The following is a 20,633-nucleotide window of genomic DNA, read 5'->3' on the forward strand; positions in this document are numbered from 1 at the left end:
ACAAAGTTGCTGGAAAAGCTCAGCAGGTCTGGCAGCATCTGTGGAGAAGAAAGAAAAGTTGCTGTTTCGGGTCCAGTGACCCTTCCTCAGAACTGCTCACCCAAACTGAGGGTCACCGGACCTGAAACAGTAACTCTTTCTTTTTCTCCTCCACAGATGCTGCCAGACCTGCCGAGCTTTTCCAGCAACTTTGTTTTTGTTCCTGATTTACAGCATCTGCAGTTCTTTTGGTTCTTATTCAACATTACCTGCTGTATCTCCATCTAGGGTTAGGGAGGTTTTGTTGGGTGGTAATTAGGATTAAGGATGTTCACTGATTGTTGTGAAACATTGCACAGTCACAACTCCTCATATACTGAAGGTAATTGTGTCCAAGTACATGAAGACCTGGACGATATCCCAGCTTGGGTTGGTAAGTGGTAAGATTTGCACCACACAAGAGCTGATCAATGACCATTTTCAGTAAGAGAGAATCTAACCATTGCCCCTGGATATTAATAGCATTACCATCACTGAATCCTCCACTATTAACATCATGAGGATTACCACTGACCAGAAACTGAAGTGGATTAGCCATCTAAATACTGACTACAACAGCAAGTCAGAGGCTAGGAATTCTGTGGTTAGTAACACACCTCCAGCATTGCCAATGACTGAACACCATCCACCAGGCACTAGTAAGAAGTGTGATGAAATATTGTCCACTTGAATGCAGCTCCATAGACACTCAGGAAGCTCAACACCATCCAGGATGAAGTAGCCCACTTGTTGAGCACCCCATCCAACACCTTCAATGTTCATTCTCCACCTGGTTGACAGCACACAGCAGCAGTGTGCGCTATCTACAAATGCAATGCAAAAACTCTCAAAAGTCCTTTGACAGCATCTTCCAAATCTGTGATCTTTACTACTTAGATCTGTAGCAGCAGATACATGGAACACGTGCAAATTTTCCTCCCAGCCACACACCATTTGGAACTGGAATCATAGAATCGCTACAATGGAGAAAGAGGCATTTAGACCATTAAGTCTGCAACAACCCTCCAAAGAACATCCCAACTAAACCGAGTCTCCTACCCTGTCCCCTTAACTCCACATTTCTCATGGCTAATCCACCCAGACTGTACATCCCCCAAACACTACGGACAATTTAGCATGGCCAATCCAACTAACCCGTACATCTTTGGAGTGTGGGAGGAAATCAGAGCACCCGGAGGAAACCCAGGTAGAGACAGGGACAAGGTGCAAACTACACACAGCTACTCAAGCCCGGAATTGAACCGGAGTCCCTAGCACTGTGAGGCAGCAGTGCTAATCACTGAGCCTCTGTGCCACCCGACTTCATTGCCACCGGGTTAAAATCCTGGAACTCCCTTTCTAAAGGTCCTGTGAAAATCCTATCACCACAAAGGCTGCAGTGGTTCAAGTAGGCAGCTCTCCACCACCATCTTCTCTGTGGCAATTAGAGACGGATAATAAATGATGGCCTGGCCAATGATGCTCAGATCCTGTGAATATATTTACAAACATTTCGCCTTCGACATTCACAGGCTGATTATATTTTTAACGTGATTTTAACGACTTTCCCATCGGGAAATCTTTCCCTTCTAATACCCCGTGAAACTAGTCTATGAACTCATCACTGTCAGGACAGTGTAGAAATTCTTGCTCCTAAGGAACATTGCTTCTTCTTCATTTCTAAAAACCTATAAAACCACGTCCAACACACTCCGACCCTTCTCAGCTCCTTGCTGCAGATTCTCTCCACTCTCCAACTGAATTATCTTCTCCTCTCCAGACTCTCTGTTTTTCTGTTCACTCAGGCAGTGGCCCAAACTACGGTACAAGTATTGTAGTTGTGGAAATCTGCCCTTTGCCCCATCTACCTGTTGGGTTATTGTTGGAATGGGGACGGGGACGGGAACGAGCCGGGATCACCCGACACTGACCGCAGCCGATGTTAATTGATTCATGATCCGCGCGGGTGTTCCACGTGAAATTTGTAAACCCCGCCTCTAAGTTACAGCATAACTCTCTGATGAAGGGTCTAGGCCCGAAACGTCAGCTTTTGTGCTCCTGAGATGCTGCTTGGCCTGCTGTGTTCATCCAGCCTCACATTTTATTATCTTGGATTCTCCAGCATCTGCAGTTCCCATTATCTCTAAGTTACAGCTCTTTGGTGCCCGACCTGAGTGACGGCAATCCCGGACCAATAGAAAGAGGGGATAAGGCCGGCCTGGCCGCTGGCCATCCAACCAATCAGAGGGACTGAAAGGCGGGAAGAAGCCGCAACTGGACCATGCGTACTGTTCTACAAAGAATGAGGGATTACTGGGGGAGACGGGAAGTCTGCTACATAGTTTAACAAATGCTTTGAAAATCGAGGAAGAAATGATCTGTGTCGAGTTTAGCCTAAGCAGCATTACTTATATGGGGTTACCGCTTGCCAAAAGCTGGCTCCCAGTTGCCAAGCCGCATCGCGGAGCGACATAGCCCGGAAGCAGGGAAGAGAGAGAATTTCTCCCGTACACGTGGAGATTGGGATTTCGGTCAGTTCATTTCGTAGAACATTCAATGGGATCTACTTCACAGTCGGCTAACTGAAGCCACACGGCGCATCAAGCTGTGACAGAATCATTCCATTCACCAGGATCGGTGGAAGGAAAAAGGTTTGTCTGTGGAGAAAACTTTTAGAGATTAGTGTCCGAGGAAATAGAACAGGAGACGTTTTGTTTAGCCCGTCCAGTCTGTTCCACTATTGTCTAGGATAATGACTGAACTGGCAGTCCTCGTGTCTATTTTCCTGTCTTTATCCTGTAACCTTTGATTCCTGTCCTGATAAAGAATCAATCTATCTCAGCCTCAAACATACGCAAGGAGTCTACCCCAACAGTAGTCTGTGGCAAGGAGTTCCAATTCTTCCGAGAGAAGAAATTCCTCCTCATCTCTGTCTTAAATTGGCACCCTTTTATTCTTTGGACTATGTCCTCTGGTCCCAGACTCCCCCATGAGGGGAAATGTGTCTTATTATTTACGCTGCCAAGCTATTTTAAAATCCTGTATATTTCAATGATATCATCCCTCATTCATTCTTCAAAATTCCAGTGAGTCTCAACCTGTTTAACCTTTGCTCATAAGATAGTCCTTCCATAGGCGGATCATCCTCATGCATCTTTTTCTGAACCATTTCCAGTGAAATAACATCTTTCCAGAAATAAGGGGACCAAAACTGTTTATAGGACTGCAGAAATAGTCTCACCAGTGCTTGTATAGTTGCAACAGAACTTGCCCATCCTTATACTCCAAACCCCTTAAAATAAGGGCCAATATGCTGTTAGCCTTCCTGATTATTTGCTGCCCCTGTGTGCTAGTTCAGTATTTCATGTACATGTAGCCCCAATACCTTTTGTTGTGCAGCTTTCTGCATTGAAATAATATGCTGTTCTTTTGTTCTCCCCATCAAAAAGAACAGCTTCACATTTTCTGACATTATACTCCATTTTGTCCACTTACTTAACTTGTGTCTCTGTAAACTGCTTGTATCCCCCTTGCAACCTGTATTTCCACCTCCTGTGTTTATGCAAATTTGGCTACACTACATTCACTTCCTTCTTCCAAGACATTAATAAATACTGTTTTAAAAAGTTGTGGTTTCAGTTTTGATCCCTGTGTAATCTACACTGGTCACACGTCACCAATCTCAAAGAACCCTTTTAACTCCACTGAGATAACAAGGTGTGGAGCTGGATGAACACAGCAGGCCAAGCAGCATCAGAGGAGCAGGAAGGTTGATGTTTCAGGCCTCGACCCTCCTTCAGAAAAAATGGGAAGTATTTTTCTGAAGAGAAGTCTTGGCCCAAAACGTCAGCCTTCCTGCTCCTCTTTGCTGCTGGGCCTGCTGTGTTCATCCAGCTCCACATTTTGTTATCTCACACATTCTCCAGCATCTGTAGTTCCTACTGTCACTCTTTAATTCTACTCACTGTTTTCTACTATTGGCAAATTCTCTATCCACAGAAATACAGTACTTCCAACAATTCAGGCTGTTACTTTATGACTTATTGTTTTGTGAGGTACCTTGTTGAATGTCTTCTGGAAGCCCAAATAGAACAGATCTACTGGTTCCCCTCTATCAATTCTGATTGGAATAGCACCAAGTGATTTGAAATCCTGCCCAGAGCAGCCATGGATGACATGTTCAGATCTAGGCACCACACTTGTCAAATAAGACATTCTATTGGCCTGAAAGGAATTGCAACCCAGGTTTACATGAATGATTCCGAGACACCTGAGAATTCCACCAGTTCTGAGAAAATGGTCACTGGAACCAAAAATGTTAACTCTACCTATTCTCCACAGATCCTGCCAGATAGACTAATTAATACAACACAGAAGCAGACTCTTCAGTCCAACTAGTCCATGTTGACCACAATCCCAACTAAACTAGTCCTACCTGTCTGCGCCTGTCCTATATCTTTCCAAACATTTCCTATTCATGTATTTATCTACGTGTCTTCTAAACATTGTAACTGTAGCTGCATCCATCACTTCCTCTGGAAGTTCATTTCACACATGAAGCACACTTTTTTTTAAAGTTGCCATGTCTGTTTTAAATCTCCCTCCTCGCTCCTTAAAAATATGTCCCCTAGTTTTGAAATTCTCCACCATGGTGGTAGGGGGGGTGGGGGTGAACACCTACCATTCACCTTATCTATATTCTTCACTATATTTTATAAACCTCTATAAAGGTCACCTGTCAACTTCCTATGCTCGAGTGAAGAATGTCTCAGCCTATTGAGCTTCCTTATAGCTCAAACCTTCCATTCCTGGCAACATTCTGGTAAATCTCTTCTGAGCCCTTTCCAGCTTAAAAGTACTCCACTATTCCAGACAGCTCTAAACAGCATCCTGTACAATCCCAACGTAACTTCCCAATTCCTATATTCAAAGGCTTGAGCAATGAAGGCTAAATGCCTTTTTAACCACCTTATCTATATGCGATGCACACTTCAAAGAATTATGTACCTGAACTTCCTAGGTTTCTCTGTTCTACAGCATTGCCCAAGGTGTTACTTTTAATTGTATACATCGTGTTTTTGTTTGATTTAAACAAAATGTAATGCCTCTCACTTATCCAAATTAAACTCCTTTTGCCACTCTTTAGCCCATAGACCCAATTAATAACTATCTCTGTAATCTTAAACAATTTTCTTTGCTGTCAACTATACCACCCAATTTTGATGTCACCTTCAGGCTTATTATCCATGTTTTTTATATTCTCATCTACATCATTAATATAAGTGACAAACTAAAGTGGACCAAGCACCGATCTCTATGGAATGCTGCTGGTCACAGTTTTCCTGTTAGGAAAAATCACCCTGTCTCCTGTTGTTAAGCCAATTTCGTATCCAATTGACAAGTTCACCCTGAATCCCACATGATTTAACTTTACAAATTAGTCTATCACGTGAAACCTTGTCAAAAGCTTTAGTAAAGTCCAAGTAAACAATGGCTACTGCTCTGCCCTTGCCAATCTCTGTGGTTACTTCCCCTAAAAACATAATCATGTTTGTCAGGCCCAATTTCACTTGCAGGAAACCATGCTGACTATCACTAATCAATCCTTGCCTCTCCAAATGCATATACATCCTATCTTTCAGAACCACTTCCAGCAACTTACCTATTACTAAAGTCAGACTCCCAGGTCTGTAGTTCCCAGGCTTTCCCTTACATCCCTTCTTAAATAAAGGCACAACATTATTCACTCTCTAGTCATTCAGCACCTCACCTGTATTTATTATTGATACAAATATTTCTGCAAGGGGCCCTACAATTTCCTCCCTAAACTCCCACAAAGTCCTGGAGATTTATCCACCTTTATACTTTCTAAGACTTCCAGCACTTGCTCTTCCATAATGTGAACTGTTTTCAAAACATCAAGTTCTGTAGCCTCCATTTCTTCCTCCTAAATCTGATGCAAAATATTTGTTTAATATCTCTCCCATCTCCTGAGGTTCAACACAAACACAAATCTTTGATCTTTAAGGGGCCCTACCACCTCTCCAGTTGTTCTCTTGCTGTCAGTGTATTTGTAGAATCTCTTTGGATTATCCTTAACCTTATTTGCCCAGGTTATCTCATATCCTCTCTTTGCCTTACTGATCTCACTATCGAGTGCCCCTACACGCTATACTGTTCAAGAGATTCATTTGAACCCAGTTGTTTATAATCTAATATGATTCTTTTTATTCTTGACTAGAACTTCAATAATCTTGTCTATTGCTCTCTAATCCTATCAGCCTTGCCTTTAGTCTAACAGGAACATAATGACTCTGAGCTCTCCTTATTACACTTTTAAAAGCCACTTATTTGCGTCCCTTTATTTGCAAATCGACTACTCCAATTGATTTTTGAACGTTCTTGTCTCATGTCATCGAAATTTCCTTTGATCCAATTCAAAACTTTAATTTTTATGTAAGGCTTATCCTTTTCCATAACAATTTTAAAACAAATAGCATTGTACTCACTAGACCAAAATGTTCCCCTATCATCACTTCAGTCACTTGCCGTCCCCTATTTCCCAAGAAAGGGTCAAGTTTTGATCATTCTGTAATAGGAATATTTACATATTGATAAAGAAAATTCTCTAGAACACATTTAACAAATTCTTCACCATCCAAACCTTTAACGCTATGGTAGTCCTAGTCAATGTTTGGAGAATTAAAATCACCTTGTATTATTCTTGCATATATGAGATCTTTCCACATATTTGTTCCTCAATTTCTAACTGACTATTGGGAGGTCTATAGTACAACCCCATCAAGGAATTTCCTTTTTATTTCTAATTTCAATCCATATATTTTCACTGAACAGTTTTTCAGAGCAATCTTCTCTCGTTACAGCTACAATATTTTCCTTAATCAAAAACTCCACTTCCTGTCCTCCTTTGCCTCTTTTTCTGTCCTTCTATCTCATCTGAAACCCAGATCATTGTGCTGCCAGTCCTGTCCATCCCTCAGCCAGGTTTTCTATAATAGCTATGATGTCTCAAAATCATGTTCCCAAACATGCCTTGCCTGTTCCTTAGCCTTACCTGCAAGAGCCCTTACTTTGAAATAAATGCAGTTTAATTCTTCAGAGTTACTTTGTTCTCGGACTTGCTGTTATCCTTTAATAGAGTTAGAAAACTTTCCCACTAGGATATTGGTCCTTTTCCAGTGCGAGTGAAACCCATCCTTTTTGAACAGGTCTTTTCTGACCCAGAAGAGATCCTAATGATACAAGAGCCTGGAATCCCTGAATATTACACTACCTCTTTAGCTATAAGTGTTTTCTGCCTTTATCCTTTTATTTCTTCCCTTTCTTGAGCTTGACACCAGGAGTAAAACAGTCATTCTGTCTTTTGAGTGATAATGGGAACTGCAGATGCTGGAGAATCCAAGATAATAAAATGTGAGGCTGGATGAACACAGCAGGCCCAGCAGCATCTCAGGAGCTGATGAAGGGTCTATGCCCGAAACGTCAGCTTTTGTGCTCCTGAGATGCTGCTGGGCCTGCTGTGTTCATCCAGCCTCTCATTTTATTATTCTGTCTTTTGAGGTCGTTTTTTAAAATCTTCTCCCTAACATTTATATGCACGCTGTAAAGTTTAATTTTTGCCCTAACTATGTCATTCCTACGAATGTGTGCAATAATATTTTGTTTCTCACTTTCTCATTTAACAATATGCTTTAAATGTTTTGAGGTATCTTTAATCCTGGCACCAGGAAATCATCACACTATCCTAGATTCACACTCACTGCTGCAGAATCTCCTGCCTGTGCTCTTGACAGGACAGTCTCCTATAACAATTATTATTTTAAATTTTGTCAAACCCTATTTAATGTAAGATTCATTCTTAGTACCTAACATCTGACTGTCTTTTTCTATTTCTCTCTGAGAGACTATCTTTTTCAACAGTACCGAAAACTAAGTATCTATTTGAGAGAATAGCCACAGGAGACTTCCGAACTACCTTCTTACCTTTCTTGACAGTCGTCCATCTATCTGACTGATACTGCTGTGTAATCACTTCTCTATATCTCTTATCCATCTAACTCTGTTTCACTTGGATACTCAATGTCATTAAGCCTAGAAGGAAGCAGTTTACAATAGCACCTTTTTATATAAAATAAACTTCCTTTCTTTACCCAAAGACTTTAATGTTAAGCATATTAAAAAATAAGAAATAAAAATAAATTCAAACAGGTCAAATGAAAAATATGAGATGATGCATTTGGAAGGTCAAGTACTGATGGAAATTACACATTGAATGGAGGAACCCTTGGGGGTATTAATATACAGAAAGTTACGGGTATGCAGGTCCATAAATCACTTAAAGTGGCAGCGCAGGTAGATGAGGTAGTAAAAAAAAGGCCTGTGGTATGCTTGCCTTCATTGTAAGGTGCATTGAGTGTAAGGATAGGAAAATTATGCTGCAGTTTTATAGAACTTTAGTTAGGCCACACTTGGAATATTGCATACAGTTCTGGTCACCACAGTACCAAAAGGATGGGATGCTTTGGAGAGGGTACAGAGAAGGTTTACCAGGATGTTGCCTGGTATGGGGGGTTTTAGCTCTGAAGAAGGGTTGGATGGACTGGGTTTGTTTTTACTGGAACACTGGAGGTAAGTGGGCGAGCTGATCTTCATAAGATTGTGAAGGGCATGGATTGAATGGAAAGTATGAGGCTTTTCTCAGGCTGAAGGGGTCAGTTTCTAGGCGACACAGGTTCAAGGTGCGGGGAGGTGGGGTAAGTTTGAGAGATGTGCAAGCAAGTTTTTTCTCACAAAGGATGGTGGTACAGGATTAAGGATAGGATTCTTGACAGCGTGGAGGAACAGAGGGATCTTGGTGTGCAGATACATAGATCCCTTAAAATGGCCACCCAAGTGGACAGGGTTGTCAAGAAAGCATATGGTGTTTTGGCTTTCATTAACAGGGGGATTGAGTTTAATAGTCGTGAGATCTTGTTGCAGCTCTATAAAACTTTGGTTAGACCGCACTTGGAATACTGCGTCCAGTTCTGGGCGCCCTATTATAGGAAAGATGTGGATGCTTTGGAGAGGGTTCAGAGGAGGTTTACCAGGATGCTGCCTGGACTGGAGGGCTTATCTTATGAAGAGAGGTTGACTGAGCTCGGTCTCTTTTCATTGGAGAAAACGAGGAGGAGAGGGGACCTAATTGAGGTATACAAGATAATGAGAGGCATAGATAGAGTTGATAGCCAGAGACTATTTCCCAGGGCAGAAATGGCTAGCACGAGGGGTCATAGTTTCAAGCTGGTTGGTGGAAAGTATCGAGGGGATGTCAGAGGCAGGTTCTTTACGCAGAGAGTTGTGAGAGCATGGAATGCGTTGCCAGCAGCAGTTGTGGAAGCAAGGTCATTGGGGTCATTTAAGAGACTGCTGGACATGTATATGGTCACAGAAATTTGAGGGTGCATACATGAGGATCAATGGTCGGCACAACATTGTGGGCTGAAGGGCCTGTTCTGTGCTGTACTGTTCTATGTTCTATGTTCTAATTCCTGGAACACACTGTCAGAGGACGAAGTGGACATAGACAGAATAACAGCATTCCAGAAGCACCTGGACAAATGCATGAAAAGGAAGAGAATCAAGGGATATGGATCATGTAAGTGAAGGCAGACGGTTTTAGAATGGAAGGGTAAAATAGAGGGCCAAAGGGCCTGTGCCTGTTTGCTGTATTGTTCTTCATATAAATATTAAAATAAAATCAACCTCCTAGCTGAACAATTGAAATAAAGAAAGACTCCTGCTCAAGTGGCCCAGCAGACAACTTTCAATCTTCTGATTTTAAAAGAAGTCTCAATGCAGAGCCATCCACATTCATTGGCCTCGCCAAAAACTCCACAAACACAACTCCTTTTCTGTTTTAAAAAAATTTCCTCCACACTTGTGGGGAAAAAAAGAATCTTGAGCAGTGTTAAGAAAATACACTCTTCTTTGCATGAATCGCTTTTTTTTGGGTTTTCTTTGCAATTTTAAGTTTAAAAGAACTAAAATGAATCAAAATTTTAAAAAAAACTTGTGCTACTGAAATGTAATAACTTTTAGATTAGATTCCCTACAGTGTGGAAACAGGCCCTTTTGGCCCAGCAAGTCCACACTGCCCCTTGGAGCATCCCACCCAGACCCATCTGCCTATAACCCACACACCCCTGAACACTACAGGCAATTTAGCATGGCCAATCCACCTAGCCTGTGCATCTTTGGACTGTGGGAGGAAACCAGAGCACCCGGGGAAACGCACGCAGACACGGGGAGAATGTGCAAACTCCACGCAGACAGTTACCCGAGGCTGGAATCAAACCAGGGTTCCTGGTGCTGAGAGGCTGCAGAGCTAACCACTGAGCCACCGTGCCGCCCCTAGTGAGAAATCTACAAGTAAATCTAGAAATATGCCTGGATCTGGGGAGCAGCTGCAAGATCCACGCTACTCAGTCCACTATTTTAGAATAAGTCGGTTCTGATATAACACATGTTTCTTCAACATGGATTGGCTTAAATGCGATTGAAGAATTTGGGTCACTATTTGTAGAACACAAATTTTCCTTACCAGTATTGGCGATAACACAGTTCCAGCCCCATTAGTTTAAATGGTGTGACTATTGTGCAGAGATAATGGGAACTGCAGATGCTGGAGAATCCGAGATAACAAAGTGTGGAGCTGGATGAACGCAGCAGGCCAAGCAGCATCTTAGGAGCACAAAAGCTGATGTTTTGGGCCGAGACACACACAAATGTTACCCACGTCAGCCCTTTGTCAGTGAAGTGAGAGGTGAGAAAATTCAAATGCAGTTTGTCCCATGCCTTGTAAGTCTGAAGGGTTGGGTCCAAGGTGCAGTTCTGTACCTGCTGCATAACCTTCCCCTGAGATTGTCCATTGAACGCCAACCAGATGATGCTTAAGCTAGCAACCAAACCATGATGAGGAAGAATTTCTTCAGCCAGAGGGTGATGAATCGCTTGTACTCATTGCCATAGGAAGCTGTGGAGGCCAAGTCACTGAATGTATGTAAGACAGAAATAGGTTCTTGATTAGTAATGGTTCTGGGGTGAAGGCAGGAGAGTAGGGTTGAAAACATATCAGCCATGATCGAATGGTAGAGCAGACACAATGGGCTGAATGGCTTAATTCATCTCCTATATTTTATGGACCCACATCCCATAAATAAATAATAGTTCTTCGAAGTTTATGCCACATTTAGACAGGGTGGTTAAAAAAACATTTAGCATGCTTGCCTTCATTGCTCAATTCTTTTGAGTATGGGCATTGGGAATTCATGTTGATGTTGTACAGGACATTGGTGGGGTCTCTTCTGGAGTAGTGTCCAGTTCTGGTCATCCATTTATAAGAAGGATATTGTTAAGCAGGAGAGGTTTGGAAGCAATTTACCAGGATATTCCCAGGTATGGAAGGTTTCCATGATAAAGAAAGGCTGGATAGGTTGGGACTTTTTTCACTAGAAAGTGTGGGATTGTGATAGGTAGGGTTAATATTAAGCGCCTTTTACCTAGGGTGGGAGATATCAAGACTAGGGGGTGTACCTTTAAGTCGAGAGAAATATTTAAGACAGACATGAGGGGCAACGTTTTTGTACACAGTGATTCATGTGTGCATTGAACTTCCAGAGGAAGTGCTGGGTGCTGTTACAGTTACAATGTTTAAAAGATAATTGGGTAAGTATATGAATAATAAATGTTTGGAGGGATATGGACCAAGTGCAGGCAGGTGGGACTAGTTTAGTTTGTCCTTATGGTTGACATGGACTAGTTGGACCAAAGGGCCTGATTCCATAGGTATGACTGATTTTCACCATAATGATAATGGAACAGCAGTATACCTCAGACTCAGCAGAACTAATTTGTAGTTCTCTCACAATTTTAATGGAATATAATGTTCTGAAGGCTTTCACAAGAACTTTACAAAGCAATGTTGACAGTCAGCCATGTAAGGATGCAAGTCAGAACACTAAATGGTTGATCATACAGACAGGCTTTAATGAGAACCTTTTGAAGGAAAGTGAGGCGGGAACGTTAAGGAAGAAATTCTGGAGCTTGGACTGAAAGAGCAGCCACCTATGTTGTCTGTAGTGATTAAAATCAGGAATGCACCAAAGGCTCCAAATTCTATGAGCACAGAGATTGCGGAGCAATGTGAGACTGGACGGGTGGCCACATTCAAGGAAAAAAATATGGATGAGATTTTAAAACATTTTAGTGCTTCTCAAACAGGAGATGTTAGTAGTCAGTGAACTCAGGGTAACAGGTGAACATGACTTGGTGCAAGGAAACAACAACACACCAGTGTTTTGAATTATCTCAAGATAATTACAGGGATGTTCAATGTGGGAGGTTCAGCTGGGAAGGTGTTTGGATATTTAATTTTGCAGGTAACAAAGGAAAAGATGAGTTGAGACTAGAACGGAGTTGGTGATATTATGGAGGTGGAAATATGTGGCACTGGGTTGTGGGGTGAAATAATTTAAACAGTCAATAGTCTGATCAGTCTCAGACAGTTGACAGGGAGAGGAATGGGAGTAGGTACAAGGGAATAGAGTTTGAAGCTGGAACTGGAGACTCAGTACACCTCCCACCCTCACCCTTTGTCCACTGTTGACTGGGCCATCCCCGTGCAGTCCTGGCATTCTCCCATATTTGACCCTCCAGTTTCTTGAGTTCATTGAAAGATCTGTTGCCCAAATCCTAACACCGATCATATTAGAATTAGGCTTATTCTCACATGTACTCAAGTTACAAAATAACATGAGTACCGTGAAAAGTGTACAATGTTGCCAGCACACTGCACCATCTAGGATGCAATGTACCTAGGTACAAAAAGGATAGAGAAAATAAAGAGAAAAAAGTCACACTTCATTACAGATATATATGGTATAAGTTTGAAACTAAGAGTTGCAGTTGAGAATTGATGCTGCTGGTGACTTCAGACTTCAACAAGACATCCTACATGGCTGTATTACAACCCATTGGATTTTGTGAAAGCTTGGTATCGTTTTGTTATCGAACTGGCGACTTATTCTTCTCAAATTTATTCCTCAACTGTGTTTGTGTGAAAGTAGTGGTTGATGATCGAAGAGAATATTAATTAGATTGCCTGGTAGTTCATTTGGGTTCAGTAAAGTAACATTATTGATAATAAATTGTTAATTTTTGTTTTAAGTTATAAACTTGATATACAAGATCAGTTATTTGTAAAGTCTGACTAGGAACGATTGACCAGTTTTGAGGGTCAAGTGATTTCATTTCATGTTGTGATTCAAGTGTTAGCAAGTGTGATTTGGACTGGCTTGCTATCCCTGTGTTGTAACATAATTAGGACTTGGGACCTGAGATCTTGGAATTAGATTGCATTTTAAATTAAATAGTGGGAGCAAGGATCCAAATTTGGGGAGCTGTGGTCAATCAAAGGATTAAGGGAGAAAGCAATAGAGGGAGGAAATGTGGGAAATTATAAACAGATAATGGCAGGAAGGGGTGGATCTAAGAGCAAATTAGCAGATAAGCTTAGAGGTTACAAAATTACACAGGCAAAACTTAAAGTACTGTATCTGAATGCACGCAGCTTTTGAAACACAGATGAATTAGTGGTACAAATCGAGATTAAAAAAGCATGATCTAACAGCCATTACTGAGTTGTGACTGTATGATGTAGATTGGGACTTGAATACTGAAGATTATATGATGTTTTGGAAGTGTAGGGAGTTGAGAATGGATGGAAGAGTGATTCTTTTAAATTAAAGATAATATGAGCACAATAGAGAGGGATGACCTCAATTCAGGAAACCGAGATATAGAAGCAATCTGGGTAGACATAAGGAATGATGAAAGCAAGAGGTAACTAATAGGAGCTGTGTATAGTCCCCCTCATTGTAACCACATGGTAGGACAAGGTTTCCAGCAAGAAATAATGGGAACTTGTCAAAAGGGAACAGCAATTATTATGGGGTACACTAACTTAAATACAGATTGTTCCCATCAAATGGGAACATATAGCCTAATTGAGGAATTCATTAAATGTTTTCAGGCCAGTTTCTTAGACCAGCATTGTATATCAATAACCAGAGAGCAGGCTATACTAGACCTGGTTTCAACCGCAACTGACTTCATTAGCAAAAGCACTGCTGGATAGCAGTAACCAGTTTAGTTGAATGTTACATACAGTTTAAGGGAAAGAGGGCAATTTTGCTTTAAACAAGGTCCATTATGAGGGCAGAAAGCAGAACTAGTGAAAGTGAACTGGAAATTTAGTTTTGGGATAGGTCAATAAAAATGCAATGGCTAATATTTAAAGGTATGTTTCAGAAAGTGCACAATATGCACATGAGGAAAATTCTAAGGGACTGACCCACTATCTGTGGTTAACCAAAAAAGTCAAAGATAGAATCAGTCGAAGAAAAGACATAATTGTGAAAAGATGGATGGAAGGTCAGAAGACTGAATATTAAAAAATAACTCTTAAAGCAAAACAATACTAAAAGATTAATACCTAGGGAAGAAAGTAGATTACAGAAGTTAGCCAAAAGTTAGAAAAACAATTAGGAAAAGTTTCTTCAGATATTTAAAAAAGGAAAGTTAACAAAGTAAGTGTTGGTTCTGCGGAAAATGAGTCTTAAAATTAGTAATGGAGGACAAAGAAATGGCAGACAAATTGAACAGATGTTTTGCATTGGTCATCACAAGTAATGTCCCAGTAATAGCTGCAAATTAGGAACTGAAAGGGAGGGAAAAGTTCAAGAAAATTCCAATTATCATGGACAAGATCAGAAGTCAGTTAATACCAGGTTATAGTCCAGCAGGTTTATTTGAAATCAGAAGCTTTCAGAGCACTGCCCCTTCATCAGGTGAAATCATTGGAACGGCAAGTTGACATGTCGGCAGATCCTGATTGATGTCATCCTAAGGTCTTGAATTAAGTAGCTAGTGATTTCGCTGATGCATTAGTTAGACATTTCTAAAACTCATAAGATTCAGGGAAGGTACCTTCGGGAAAGAAAATAGCTAACATAACTCCTTTATTCAAAAAGGGAGGCAGAAAGCAGGAAACTACAGGCCAGCTAATCTTACATCTGTCATAGGGAAAATGTTAGAAGCTATTCCCAAGGTATTATGGCAGGGCACTTGGATAATATCAATATAAACAGACACACCAAACATGGTTTTGTCAGAGGGAAATCACATTTGTGTAATTCGTTGGAGAGAGGTTTCAAAATGCTTCAGAGCGCAATGATCTGGGTGTCTCCTGAATGAATTGCAGATGGCTGCAATGTAGCTGCAGCAGGTAATAAGGAAGGCTAATTTGGCATTTTGTGATAAATGAATGGAGTATAAAGGTAGATAAGTAGTGTTGCAACTGTACAAGGCATTGACACTACAGCTGGAGTGCTGTGTACAGATTTGGTCCCTTATTTGAGGAAGGATGTAATTGCATTGGAGGTAGATCAGAGAAGGTTCACCAGATTTATTTGAGAGATTAAATGTTTATAAGAGAATGACCAGTTTAGGATTTTTTAAAAAAAGGAAAGAACTGCAGCTGCTGCAAATCAGAATTTGCTGGAAAAGCTCAGCAGGTCTGGCAGCATCTGTGAAGTGAAATCCGGAGTGCAGAGCCCCTTCTCAGAAATGACGGTAGGTGGGAAAATGTCAGTTTATGTGCAGAAGATAGAGTCGGGGGAAGGGTTCAGGAGCAAATGATAGGTGGGGATAGAGCCCAGAGAGAGACAAGAACAGTTGGACAGACAAAGGACTGGATAATGATCTAGCTAGGAGGGCAAATCACTGTTAAAGGAGACTGTTAATAACTAACAATGGGCAGTGTGTAATGGCAGGCTAAGTGATAAAAAGGCCTGGTATGTGGGGTAGGAGGCTAGGACATGGGAGAGTTCAGGCCCTAAAATTATTGAACTCGACAATGAGTCTGGAGGCCTGCAGGTCCCCAAGCAGGGACAGAACCCGAAGAGAGAAGAACAGTTGGACAGACAAAGGAATAGATAACGATCCGGAGAGGAGAGTGAATAGCTGTTAACGGACACGGTTAGTGGCTAACAATAGGTAGCTTGGGGATCCTTCATCCCCCTGGACTCAATATTGAGTTCAATAATTGTAGGCCCTGAACTCTCCCATTTCCTAGGCCCCTACTCCACACACCAGGTCGACATATTCTGCCATTACACACTACCTATTGTTAGCCACTAACAATCTCCATTAACTGCTATTCATACTCCTAGCCAGATCGCTATCCAGTTCAATGTCTGTTCACCTGTTCTTCTGTCTCTTTGGGCTCTATTCCCACCTATCATTTATTCCTTAACCCCTCCCCCTACATTATCTTCTGCAAATGAACCAACATTTTCCTAGTTACCATCAGTTCTGAGGAAGCATCATCAGACCCGAAACGTCAACTCTGATTGCTCTTCACAGATGCTGCCAGACCTGCTGAGCTTTTCCAACAAATTCTGTTTTTGTTTCAGTTTAGGATTATGTTTGCTGTACAGCCCTCTACCAGTGAGTATGGGAGATGGTGTCTGATTCATCCAGACCCTCCCTTGCTGTGGTCTGAGTGAATCTGTTGTTATAAGCAGGTGAATTGCCTCTCCCCAGTGTGAACTTGCTGGTGGGTTAGCAGATCCATTTTAGCTTTAAAGCTTTTCTCACACTCAGAACATTGAAAAGTTCTTGTGTCAGCGTGAACACATTGGTGTGATGTGAGGTGAGTGATTTGAGTGAATTACTTCCCAAAAAAAGGACTTTTTTTCTACTGAATTCAAATTTCACCATTTGCCCGGCAGGATTTGAAGGGAGTCCCCACAGCATTACGTGGGTCTCTGGATTAACATTCCAGCAATAACGCCACTAGGCCCACACCCCCCATTTAATACGGATTAGATGAATGGCCTTTGCCCCAGTGTGAATTCTCCAACGCTTGTGTAAACTGGACTACTGAGGGAATTCTTTGCCACACTCCGAACACATGAATAGCTTTCCCCATTGTGAATGTGCTGGTGATCGAACAGATTGCATAACTGAGTGAAGCCAATCCCACATTCGGAACAGATGAATGGTTTCTCCCCAGTGTGAATTTGCTGGTGTGGCAGTAGACTGGACATGTTGATGAAGGAGCAGCGCTTTGAAAGGTTGTGTTTTCAAATAAACATGTTGGACTATGAAGTCGTGTGATTTTTGACATTGTTCACCCCAACCCAACATCAACACCGCCACTTTGTTTCCGTTCCTATTGTGCAGGAGCAGAAGATGGTAAGAACTGGAGTCTAAGATAACAGTGTGGAGTTGAAAGATCACAGCAGGACAGGCAGCATTCGAGGAGCAGGAAAGCTGACGTTTCAGGTCACCACTATTTTCTTCAAGCCAAATAGGTATGGGCAAGAGTAATGGGAACTGCAGATGCTGGAGAATCCAAGATAACAAAGTGTGTAGCTGGATGAACACAGCAGGCCAAGCAGCATCTCAGGAGCACAAAAGCTGACGTTTCTGGCCTAGACCCCTCATCAGAGAGGATGAATGAAGGGTCTCGGCCCGAAACGTCAGCTTTTGTGCTCCTGAGATGCTGCTTGGCCTGCTGTGTTCATTCAGCTCCACATTTCGTTATCTTAGGTATGGGCAATAAGTCGGAAACACAGATTCCACAAGCGGATTTTTTTTTTAAATCAGTGTCATCTTAATTTGGTGAAAGGAAAAAATTGAGCAGTGCACTTGACACAAAGCTGGTTTATTTAACCTGAAGAAGGGTTCCCACCCGAAACGTCAGCTTTCCTGCTCCTCTGATGTTGCCTGTCCTGCTGTGTGCCTCCAGACCACAGCATCGGCAGTTCCTACTATCTCTGCTTTAGATATCAGCAGTTTTTTTTTGATGCCGATACAATGCGCATGTGTAACCTAACTGTGTAATGCGCAAGCGAGGAATAAAACTACTTTTACAAATTAGAAAGTTTTTTTCAAAAGAAAATGTCTGTTGGGTTTTTAACATTTTTTATTTCAATTTAATTAAGATAGTTCTCAAAAAAGATAGGGCTTGTCCCTGAGCCATGTGTATGTTCAGCTTGAGAGGGTGCAGTCCCTGTGCTCTTACCTGAAGGAGCTGCTCGTAGATGCTTGGCGACACCTTTCCCCCACATTGTGTGGCGGGGACTGGGTTACCCGCTCTTGGCCCTAATTCAACCAGCAGTTTATTGATGCTGGGAGGGCAGGGCGTGATTTGGGTTTACGCTGGCTGCTGGCCTCTCTCTTCCATGTTCTGAGTCGGAAGTGTACAGGATTCACTGGAATGATTGATACCTTCGGTAACCGGGCGAGTATCTGTGGGGGTGGGGACGGTTAGTCAGAGTCACTAGCGGATACTGGGAACAGCATTCCGGTTTAGCTGGAAATGTATAATTTTCTTATTTAGGGATTTGTTGCTGATATTGACTTATTTTGGTTTGATTGAACCCGTTTTAGGGAAAGAAAGGTCCATAAGAATTACAGTTGTGAATTTGTGTCTCGGCCTGATAGTGACACTGACACTGTCAATTACTTTTACAGGGTATTAGAACATTTGCAGAAACAAAGTTGCAGGAAAAGCTCTGGTCTGGCAGCATCTGTGAAGGAAAAAAAGCAGTTAATGTGTCGGGTCTGGTGACCCTTCATCAGAACTGATGGTCCTGGGAAAACATCAGTTGAAATGCAGAAAAAAGGGAGGGGGACCGGGAACAGATCAACATCTGACTGTGTCACTCAATTCACTGAATATCATTGATCTTTGAATTTGGAGGGAGATATGCTTGTCTGTTCTGTTTATAGGCAAATATTTAAAACACACGCACGCACACCGCTTGTGGCAAGGACTGTGGGAAGGGATACGTTCACCCATCTGTCAGACTGAGCAACCATAAGTGATGTCAGGGGTTGGATTTTGCTGTTATTGCTGCTGTTAATCACATCCAGACTGAACTGTGTTCCTCTTAACAGTTGACAGTTGTTTCAGTTGATGTTAATAATCTCTGTAACTAGGCTGAAGTTTAATATTCTGGATTAAAGGTTAAATAAATTAGCTTTGTGTCAAATGCACTGCTCAATTTCTTGCTTTTACCAAATTAAGAGGACACTGATTTTTTTTTAAAATTCACTTGTAGAATGTGGGTGTTTCTGACTAGGCCAGCACTTATTGTCCATCCCTATTTGGCTTGGAGAAAACAGTGGTGAGCTGTCATCCTGAACCACTGCAGACCTTGAAGTATAGAGACCCTAAAGCAATGGTGATGTGTTTCCAAGTGAAAATAGATGTGGCTTGGGGAGGGATCTTGTAGATCGCAGTTTTCTCAACCTGCTGCCCGTGCCCTTCTAGGCAGGAGCGATCACAGGTTTGTAAGACTCTGCTGAAGGAACCCTGATGCTGTATTGTAGTGCATCTTGTGGATGGTACAAATCACAGGCACTGTGCATTGGTAGTGAAGGGAGTGAATGTTGAAGGTTTTCGAAGGGTTGTCAGGGTTGCTTTGTGCTTATTAATAGTGTCAATTTTTTAAGTATTGTACCCATCCAGGCAAGTGAAAGATATTCCATCGCACTCCTGATTTGTGCCTTGGAGATGGTGGACAGTTACTAGGTAGAATAAGTTACTCATTGCTGATCTCTAGCCTGCGTGTCTAGTTTAACAGTCCAGCAATAATACTAGGCCGTCACCTGTGGTGGGAATGTTACTTGCCAATTGTCTCCCTAAGCCTGGCCATTGTTCAGATTTTGTCGCACATGAGTATGTACTGCTGCAGCATCTGAGGAGACGTGAATGGTGCTGCACGTGGTTCAATCATTGGCACATATCTTCATGTTTGACTGAATGTGGAGGGATAGTCATTGAAGCAGCTGAATATACTGGGCCTAGGACACTAACCTGAGGTACTCCGTACAATGATATCATGGAGCTGAGACAACTGCGCTCCAATAACTATAACCACCTTCCTCTGTGCTCAATGTGACTGTGTCCTGTTACTGGCTGTTGTATTGTTGAGTCTTTTCTCAGTTCATCTTGTCCTCATTCAGAACAAGACAGATTGGAAAGGAACAACTCATCTGAAAGACAATTGTAGTCTGGATAGAGTAGGTGTGGTGAGTTCAAAATGAAGTTCTTTTTTTCCTATTTTGGACAATCAAGTTAAACTCTAGAAGGGATGGAGGGTTTGAGCTGTGGGGAGAGGCTGAATAGGCTGGGACTGTTTTCCTGAGAGCATCAGAGGCTGAAGGGTGATCTTATAGAAATTTATAAAATCACAAGATAGGGTGAATAGCCAAGTCTTTTCTCCAGGGTAGGGGAATCCAAAACCAGAAGGCACAGGTTTAAGGTAAGAAGGCAAGATTTAAAAGGGCCTAAGGGACAAATTTTTCATGCAGGGGATGGTGCATGTATGGAATGAGCTGTCAGAGGAGCTGGTGAAGGCTGGTAAAATTACAACATCTAAAAGGCATCTGGATGGGTATATGAACAGGAGGGGTATAAAGGGATATGGGCCAAATGCTGGCAAATGGGACAAGATTAATTTTAGGATATCTGGTCAAAT

At 41.9% G+C, this 20,633-nt stretch overlaps 1 long non-coding RNA gene across 1 annotated transcript; it reads left to right on the forward strand.

Annotated features, from left to right (window-relative positions):
• Nucleotides 1–126: 126 nt before the first annotated feature.
• On the forward strand, nucleotides 127–19,090 carry LOC125449425 (uncharacterized). Its single transcript, XR_007246915.2, has 3 exons — nucleotides 127–2,669; nucleotides 17,326–17,456; nucleotides 18,622–19,090. It is a non-coding gene; the product is annotated as an uncharacterized LOC125449425 (long non-coding RNA).
• The last annotated feature ends 1,543 nt before the right edge of the window (nucleotides 19,091–20,633 follow it).

This window comes from Stegostoma tigrinum, chromosome 42 (genome assembly GCF_030684315.1).
Source record: "Stegostoma tigrinum isolate sSteTig4 chromosome 42, sSteTig4.hap1, whole genome shotgun sequence".
Classification (NCBI taxonomy): Eukaryota; Metazoa; Chordata; class Chondrichthyes; order Orectolobiformes; family Stegostomatidae; genus Stegostoma; species Stegostoma tigrinum.